The sequence below is a fragment of the Macrobrachium nipponense genome, chromosome 4 (genome assembly GCF_015104395.2).
Source record: "Macrobrachium nipponense isolate FS-2020 chromosome 4, ASM1510439v2, whole genome shotgun sequence".
Taxonomy (NCBI): domain Eukaryota; kingdom Metazoa; phylum Arthropoda; class Malacostraca; order Decapoda; family Palaemonidae; genus Macrobrachium; species Macrobrachium nipponense.
This window is the reverse complement of record NC_061100.1, coordinates 132,971,777-132,980,652: the sequence shown is the minus strand read 5'-3', so window position 1 is coordinate 132,980,652 and position 8,876 is coordinate 132,971,777. Positions and strand designations below refer to the sequence as shown.

The 8,876-nt window shown below is 41.3% G+C and overlaps 1 protein-coding gene across 1 annotated transcript in view; it reads left to right on the top strand.

The window, feature by feature from the left end:
* The first annotated feature begins 7,814 nt into the window (after positions 1 to 7,814).
* The window catches only part of LOC135211188 (zinc finger protein jing homolog), a 134,532-nt gene continuing 133,470 nt past the window's right edge, over positions 7,815 to 8,876 (top strand). Inside the window, 1 exon segment of the mRNA XM_064244403.1 lies at positions 7,815 to 8,081. The gene's annotated coding sequence lies outside the window, so the exon portion shown is untranslated.

The following is an 8,876-nucleotide window of genomic DNA, read 5'->3' as shown; positions in this document are numbered from 1 at the left end:
GGAGTGGAGGAGTAGGAGGAGGAGGAGGAAGGGGAAAGTGAGAGTCTCAGTAGGGAGAGTAGCTGAGGATTCGGGGTTTAAAATGTTGACAGGGTGTCGTCGTCACAACGATGATTTTCGACGTTAGATGAGAGAGAGAGAGAGAGAGAGAGAGAGAGAGAGAGAGAGAGAGAGACTCTATTTTATACGGAATCTGTAAATCGGATGTAATGTGATTGAAAGTATTGTATATAAATGTTTGACAGCGGCGTTACAGTATCGTTCGTTGCTATAGAATTGTGGTACTATAAACTCATCTACCATAAAACGTTTGATGGAGGATAGGGAAGAAAAAAGGAAAGAAAGAAAAAACAGGAACGAGCTCTGCCGGAAGTCGCTATAAGGAAAAAAGTGGTGACTAAGGCTTTTGTTTTCTTTGAAGGTGCACAAGAATGAGAAGACAGTTCACGCAACGATGAAAGGTTATGATGATGACGTCGCAGAACCGATCAGTTCCGTCAAAAGCGAATGATCAGGAAACTGACGTCCTGGAGAATGCTGAATATAAGCCGGTCAGTCCCATATGCTATTGCGGTGAGAGACTGATTGTGCAGGTTACTTGCACTGTTGTCGACTAGAAGGAAATGCAAGAGGAAAATATGAGGGTTTATATAAACACTATGAATGATCAGTGTTCTGACATAAAGAGTGTGAGGTACGCGGGATATTTGGTGTTTTATATTGTGATGATAATGAAGAGTCTAGTAAATTCGCATAGATAATAATTTATTTCTGCCTGGTTTGCTGAGGTAGATGAAAATGCAAAATGGAATGGAAGGAAAGGGAATTAAAGATAAAATAGATGTTATTGGTTTCAAACCCAAAGGTTTAGAGAATGGAAGAGGTTTTATTTCAATGATTTATTTATTTCTGTTTGCCCCATGATTTCTCATTCGTAAAGCTGTTTCCCGTGATTGAGTATGTCGAGAAAGAGTAACCTACGATCATTATTAATGAATAATACTAGCACAACGCCTTGTGAAGAAATATAAAACGCTACTTCTTAATAAAAAGAGCCGAGCTCTACCATTGTAAGGAGGGCACATTATACTACTTAAACTGAGGTCATTACAGCCTCAAAGCCAATTGACCTCGAGCAAGAAGAGTAGCAGATAACGTTCGCTGTTGAGTAAATAGTTCGAGGTGGACCTTGAATTAGGTTGTGTGATTTAGCAACTACCCATAAGTGAATTACTGACTGGTCAGGTGGCCGCTCGTCTGTTTGTTTGTTTGTTTTTTCATGTAGAAAAGTTTCTGGATGATGACAGCACTAAATGGGTCGTCAGGCGCCTCGTAAAGTAAACAGCCTGTTTTACAAAATATGGAATGAGGAGACAAAACCCGACCATTGGGAATCGGAAGTCATAGCAAAAGCGTTTTAAATAAAGGTGACCTAACTTGAATGTTTTAACTATAGAGGCGTTGTAGTGAAATTAGTTGTAATGAAATATTCAGTATCTATTCTCAGTAGGTTTGAGAGGGAAACTGATAAAATGCTGAAGGATGAACATGCTGGTATTAGAAAATGCAGGGTTACGCAGCTCATATGTGAGTGGTCAAGTGACAATTGATATTGTATGGTGCAGTAGTGAGTGGAATTTAACATTTCTCTTCTAGTGTTATGGAAGGTTTAGTGTCACTGTGACATCATCCTATTGAATACGCAGACCTCGATGAAATTGTCCGTCAACGAAGTAGAAGCAAAGAATCAAATGGTGTGGTTTTGTTCCATATAGGGAAATTTATAAAGAATACATTAGGCATTTTCTGCTTGTAACCTACGAAACATCACGCGAATATGACTAACATTGAACGAAGATTCCCTCACGTTCTTCAGACCGCGAATATAATAGTATGACCGCCTTCCAGTAGCGTGGCATTTTGGACCGTGCAAGCGAAGCCAGCCTAGCCTGGCAACTCGGCTGAAATGAAAATTCCGAACCTGCAGAATGGCATCGCCAAGGAGTGAGTCCTTTTCAGGAATGGCGGTGATTCCTTGCGAGAATATTACTTTCCATTTAGGGTTTAGAAGCCCCGTCGGCCGTCTAACCCGAATGAAAGAAACCCATCTCATTATGGGTCTGTTCCGAACAGGAGTCTCTCGAATTGGAAGTTCATAGTGTTTACAATAGGGTCAACAATAATTATGTTGAAGAGGAGAAAATGAATTTTGGCAGCTCGAACGTCGCTGCTTCTCGAGGCGCCCGTTAAGGGAAAGCTACTTCTGCGACGCGCGGCCAGACGGTTCAAAGTTGAATGAAGAGGGTCAAAAGGGAGGATTTGATGGGGTTGGAGGGGGTGGGGGTGGGGGGGGGGGGGAGGGAGGGTGTTTTGTGGGTTAGTCTCCTCACTCGCTACCAAATGTGCTCTTCCGGAACGCTGGGTGGATCGGGGATGCACATGTAGTCAGTCTGAGGGAGGGAGGGGGGGAGGGAGGGAGAAGGGGCAACAGGCGGTGCACTTTGTGTCTGTCTCCACTGACGTTATAGCTACGTGCATGTGTCTGCTGCTGCATGGCTTCCCTGTTATGCTTCCTCTTTTAAGTTATTGCCTAAGGTTACGGTATGCATACGTATGAGCCTAGGTCTCGTGTATTTCATCGGGGTCCGATTACAGGATTTTCTTTTCTACTTACATTCATTATGTCATTCCTCCCTCATATGCTTATTCAAAGCATGACGTCTTCGTGTATCCATCCGTCGTTGCTTGTCCTGTTAAAATTAGAATGTTAAAATTGAGGTACATCTTTGTATATGTGTAAAAGACGACAAAATGCTCCCGCATCCAGCAAAGCAATACTTGTGTCTTGAAGATATACGAGCATCCCAACAGGGTCTTGCTTGTTTGCTCTCATTCCCTCTACACCGAGTTGCACACTTCGTTCTCGCTTGTTGCTTATTATTTTGACAATTGCTGCAGTAGTTGGGTCCTTGCAGAAGATGAATATAAGCATGAGAGATGAATTATGATCGCTGTATAATGTTCGCTCGTATTTTACTTGTAGTTAACACGCGTAGGTTTTGTGGATGCTTTCGCGCTCTCGTGCGCATCTGATCTGGTATTTATTTTCAAGCAACGCTTTTTATGAGCGAGGTCTTCCACACAACGGAAGGAAAATGTAACAGTCTGACTTTTCAACATAAGAATGCAAGGCACAGCACCTTGTGGATTGCTGATTTTTTTTTTTTTTTTTTAACGATACTTGATTACTTTGCAGTAGAGGTTTTTTGTGATCAGTATTTTGAATTTGTGGTTTTAGAACAGATATTTTCTCTCTCTCTCTCTCTCTCTCTCTCTCTCTCTCTCTCTCTCTCTCTCTCTCTCTCTCTCTCTCAGAAATCTTTCTCTTTCTTCTTTTGTGTAATAGAGGATCCTTTTGTAGACAGTATTCTACATTCATTTGCTGATTTTAGAATAGTAACTCTCTCTCTCTCTCTCTCTCTCTCTCTCTCTCTCTCTCTCTCTCACTCATACACAAGGTAAAAAGACCAGTCCTGGTGTGGTGGATGCTGGTCTGGTCATTAGCAGCCGGTCGCATCAGCCGACGAACGTCTGGGCAGCCAGATTATAAAAGCTATATATTGTAGCACAAAGGTTATTCAAGGGATTCTGCTGATGCGTGTGCGAGTATTGCTTCTCATTTTATTGCAGTTATTTGCTTTGCTTCGGAGGAGTGTATCCGTTAGATGCAGTAATATGAATTCATGGTTCTTGATCGGTATAAGTTTAGTTTTTTTTTCTTTTTCTTAAGATAACTCTGCTAACACTATTTTTGTGGTGTTATATAAGGTTAGTTTTGGTGGCCATTTTGTTAATATTTATTTTTGGAGTTATATATTTATGTGTGTGCGTCCGTGTGTGTGCTTATCTATATATATATATATATATATATATATATATATATATATATATATATATATATATATATATATAATGTTCACGCACGTATTTCTACCCTTTAGAAGGTTTGGCACCTGGAGGGTGCTACGTTCAGTTTTCACTGCAAGTCTTTTAGAGGCAAGGTTATTAGCCCCCCCCTCCTCCACCTCATGGCCATTTTCTCTTGACTCCGGGGGACGCTGATAGCCTGGTCACTTAAAGCTCGGGTGAATGTTGGAAGGCACGTCGTAGGGAAACCACGAACCTAGCAGACGTGAGCCAAGAATTCAACAGAAGCTGTTTCTCCCACACATGGGGGTTCCAAAGAGAGAGAGAGAGAGAGAGAGAGAGAGAGAGGTGAAACTGGTGACCTATCATCTTATTGGCTCCTCCCGTTGGAGAGAAAAGTTCGTCATGGTAACCTTTTTATTTGCATTGTTTTATTGTGGTCAGTCATGTTTTGTAGACAAGACAAAACTTACCTCATCATTTTGGAGACAGGATTCATCTGAACATATGAACTTATCAAGTTTCGAATTGCTAAGCCTTATTTTTCATTAATAAAAAATTGAATGTTGGGATCCTTTTGTCTAATGACCAGATGTCAATATACCGCCGGCCTTTCCCTTATTTAACCTATGCGATTCATTTTGGGGCATCTTCAGCTATTGCCATAAAATTTCTGTAGAGGGAGAGAAATGTCCAATGAGCAAGAGCCTGTGCTCAATCAACAACAAAATAAAAGGCCAGTGTAGCTACCATTTATGATGACAAGGTCACACACAAAGGAAATAAAAAGAATAACAATTCAGTTGTTTACATTATTGTTCTCAAGGGCAATGTTTCAACATTAATTTCGTCCTGAACAACAAAGATTTTTCAGTAGATTAGATTCTGAAAGGTAAGGAGAATCGCAGTTAATTTTGATAAAACTAATTTGATAAGATTTGGTAGTCAAGCATTTTCGATTTCTGAAGCAGTTGCGTTTGCAAGTCACGAATGTGACCTTGAAGTGAAAGTGGGTATAGCAGGCAACTTTAAAGAGAGACACGGGCTTATAGAGAGACACATAATACACAAAATTGATACTGCATAAACAAATGAGACTTTTAGTATTCTAAGCAATGAGAGTCTATGATTACTATTATACATAAATGCATACATATAAACACATACATACATACACACACACACACACACACACACACACATATATATATATATATATATATATATAATATATATATATATATATATATATATATATATAATGTCAGCCTTACTGGCATTGTCTCCAGAAGAACAGAGATAATAGTCACTGCCACATGCATCCTTAACCGTTGGATTAACGATGACAAAGCTTCAACGGTATTCTCTATTTCATATCATAATTGTTGGAAGTCTAAGTCGTAACCTTAGTTGTTGGAAAAGCAGAATGCTACAAGCCCCAGTCCTCCCAAGGAAAAAGCGTCCCAGGACAGAAGACGAAATTGAGAGTTAAAGAATAAAGTGAGACAGGGAATGAAGGAAGAAAAACAAATAAGAAAAGTATTAATAAGTGAGTCAGGTCAGATAAATAAAGCAAATAACACATAAACCCTGAAGTGAGACACATGACAGTCTGCTCATCAAAAAGTTTGTGCGCCAAGTTTGAAGTTGTGAGGAGGTTCCAACGATTCAATTGCCATTCATTTCCCAGTTCTCTCACAGCAGGAATAAAACTTACAGAAAACTGAGTTGTATTAATGATTCTTACAGAGGAGAATGCAAGACTTGAAGTTAAATGGATGTCTAGTATTAAGTGGTGGATATTATGGTCCGGTAAGATCTAAATGTCAAAGATGGCCAGAATTATGCAATATTTTAAACAGCATATTATATTATAGTACAATGAGCTAATCAGACGATGTGGCCAAAGAGTAATATCAAGGTCCGGTGTAAAGTTTTTGAAGAATTGAATTAGGTGCTGAAATCCAAATTAGGTGCTGTAATACAAATGGTAGAAAAATATTCATTGCATGGGAGACTAAAATAATAAAAACATACCTTCAGGATAGACAGGTCTGCAAAAATCTCGAAAGACTTTCCTTGTATACCGATTTTGTCGTACAGGTGGAAAAAGAGATAGGCTGGATATATTTCTCAATACTGAGTTTACAGCCAAGAATGGCAAGTAGAATTGTAAGTGCGTTACGTGTAAGTGAAAAATGACGGTCAATGCAAAGATCTGGGTGGGTTGGATCTCATGTCCTAGAACTACAAATAATCATGCTTTGAACTTTGTTGAGGGGTTTAACCACCCCCCCCCCCCCCATCTCTCCCAGCACCGTGCTTTCATTTTAGCTAAATTTCTATGAGGAGAATCATGAGCAATTAGTTTGTTTTCAAGGTCAAAGCACATACATATGTGTAGAATGAAAAGTAATGGACCAAGATCAATACCCTAAGGAACACCAGAGGCAATTTTTTTTCTTCACTAATGTGTCCGCCAACAATTACATTTTGCAATTTGTTCATAATTCAATGATCATACTAAGAAATGGTCCACCAATTCTCATCTCTCAGTTTAAAAATAATGGTTCATGATTAACATTTTCAAGAGCAGTTCTGAGGTAAAGCTAAACTACAAGCAGGAATAAGACATTCCCAGTTACTCATTCCTCCTCTTACAGTCAAACGCTTCAGCCAGAGGGTCACTGATTCCTATGGACAGAGGGCGCATCGTAGGGCTGCTCCAGGAGCAAGAGCCCGTGCCAGCACAAGGCTGGCTTCATCTTAAACAACAGAGGGCGCAACAACAGCACATTGCACCCTGTGCCATGTCAATACTTACCGATTTTTCATTTATTTCTCTGTCCTATATACCTTCTCCCATCCTCTCTCCACATCACACCCCGCTGGAACGTCCTTTCACCTACTCGAACGTTTGTACTGCTAATTCGTAGGTATCATACGTGATGCTAAGCTAATTATTTTCTTTGATATTTTACACTGATTCATCGTATGAAGGAGCTAGCCCCCTTAAGGCCAAGTTATATATATGGTTGACAGTGCTCCGTGGCCCTCTGACGGTAGGCTGGGATTCAGCGTGTGCGCTTGTGACTAAATTCCTTAATTCGTCTCGACTTTATGCATTAGATATTCTGGGCTTAATTTCCTCCCCCTGCAGATATGTGCTTTTATGTAGGTCAATTAGCCAGTCTTTTCCACAGGTGTTCCATAAATCATAGCCGTTTGTGTGGACCACTTGTGTACGCTCTTTCTTGTGTGTACGTCATGTGCGCTTTCCTTACCATCCATTCATATTAGCTACCCACTACTCCCACTCCCCGCCCGGTCTCTTTCGGCTCACCCTTGCCTCTGCAAACACACACACACACACACACACACACACACACACATTCCTAATAACGAAACTTTTTTTTTTTTCCTTTTTCTTTTTCGTTTCTCTTGCTTTAATTCCAACAGACGTTCAGTAGGCAAGGGCTGCCTTGTTTCTCTCTCTTTTTTTTTATTCACTTTCGCGTATCCGCTGGGAAATATAAATCTGTTCACTTTTCCGAGCTTATCGAGATGTATTGATTCGTAGTTATGGCCTTTTAAACTAATTTCGGCATTGGCGTTTACCTCTTGTTTGGACGAACTTCGATTTGGTTGTTTTTCGTCAACTGCTGGAGAGAGGGTACAATAGACAACAGAATCTATTTGAGGTATGTTCAGGATGGTGGATGGGGAGGGGGTACTAGTGTCCTGGCCCTACGAGAGAGAGAGAGAGAGAGAGAGAGAGAGAGAGAGAGAGAGAGAGAGAGAGAGAGAGGCGGGGGTAGTGGTGGTGGTGGAGGACTGGCGGTGGTGGCGCGTCGCTGCCTCCACTTACGCTTGGTCCGTCAGTTGCCAGTGAGTCTGTGTGGGGTGAAGGGGTGGCGTGTAGTAGCCGAGATCACTCGGAAACTTAAATGTATGATTTGTGTCTTTGTTTGTGTGATATTGTGGCCTCTGTGTGTGTGATGAGGTGCTACTATACAAGTGCTGTTGAAATGTGCCACGTGAAGGATCAGTCGTAAAAACCTTGGATTTACCCAGCAAGTTTTAGCAGCATCGAGGAGGAGGAGGAATCAGTACTGAGTGCTCTCGGCGTCTGTTCGTGCGTCCAAGGCTTGCAGGTACGTCCCCTTCTTATCTTTACTCATTCCATCCTGTATTTGATAATAATGCATTTGTTTGGTTGTGTCTCGTACTACTTGTGAGCTCTTAGGCTTGTCAGTGCTGCTGTTAGATTGTCAGAAAGGAACGGGGAGGCGCTGTGAAAAAATAAATGCTTTAAATGTCCACCAACTGTCTAGCGTGGATGTATGGTGGAGCCACTATGGGTGTGCCAAAGTGGCCGAAATTTTTGAGCCCCATTTTTCTAAGTTTTAATCATGTCACTGCCCGAGTTGCGTGAATTCGTCTAAGGTTCAATGTCACGGCGATACGGGGAATTTCAGATGCACAATTTTCAAGGTTGGCTGCTGGTGCATTAACGTTTGCAAAATAAAGTAGGAATCACCCCTCCCTTTCTCTCTCTCGCTATGCCCAGAACATTTCCAGGTTAGCCGCTTTTCCCTTACGGTTCCATGCCTAGTGTTGGTCTCCATCTTTAACGTTTCGTGAACATAATTTTTGATGTTGTTGATGTAAGCATTTTTTCTTTAACACTTGCCGATAAAGGGAGAGACTGTGGAAAAGAACGTGGGAGGGGAAGTGTAGTGCAGACTTGGTGGAAGTGACTTTGTGCTAAGGTTCGGTCATTGGCATTGGGTACTGGGGATAAGCTTAGCACTGGCCTTTAGCTGTTCATCTCTCGGCCAGCTTACGTACCCACGACTCTCTCTCTCTCTCTCTCTCTCTCTCTCTCTCTCTCTCTCTCTCTCTCTCTCTCTCTCTCGCAAATTTAAATCTCTTATCGTGGCAACTTC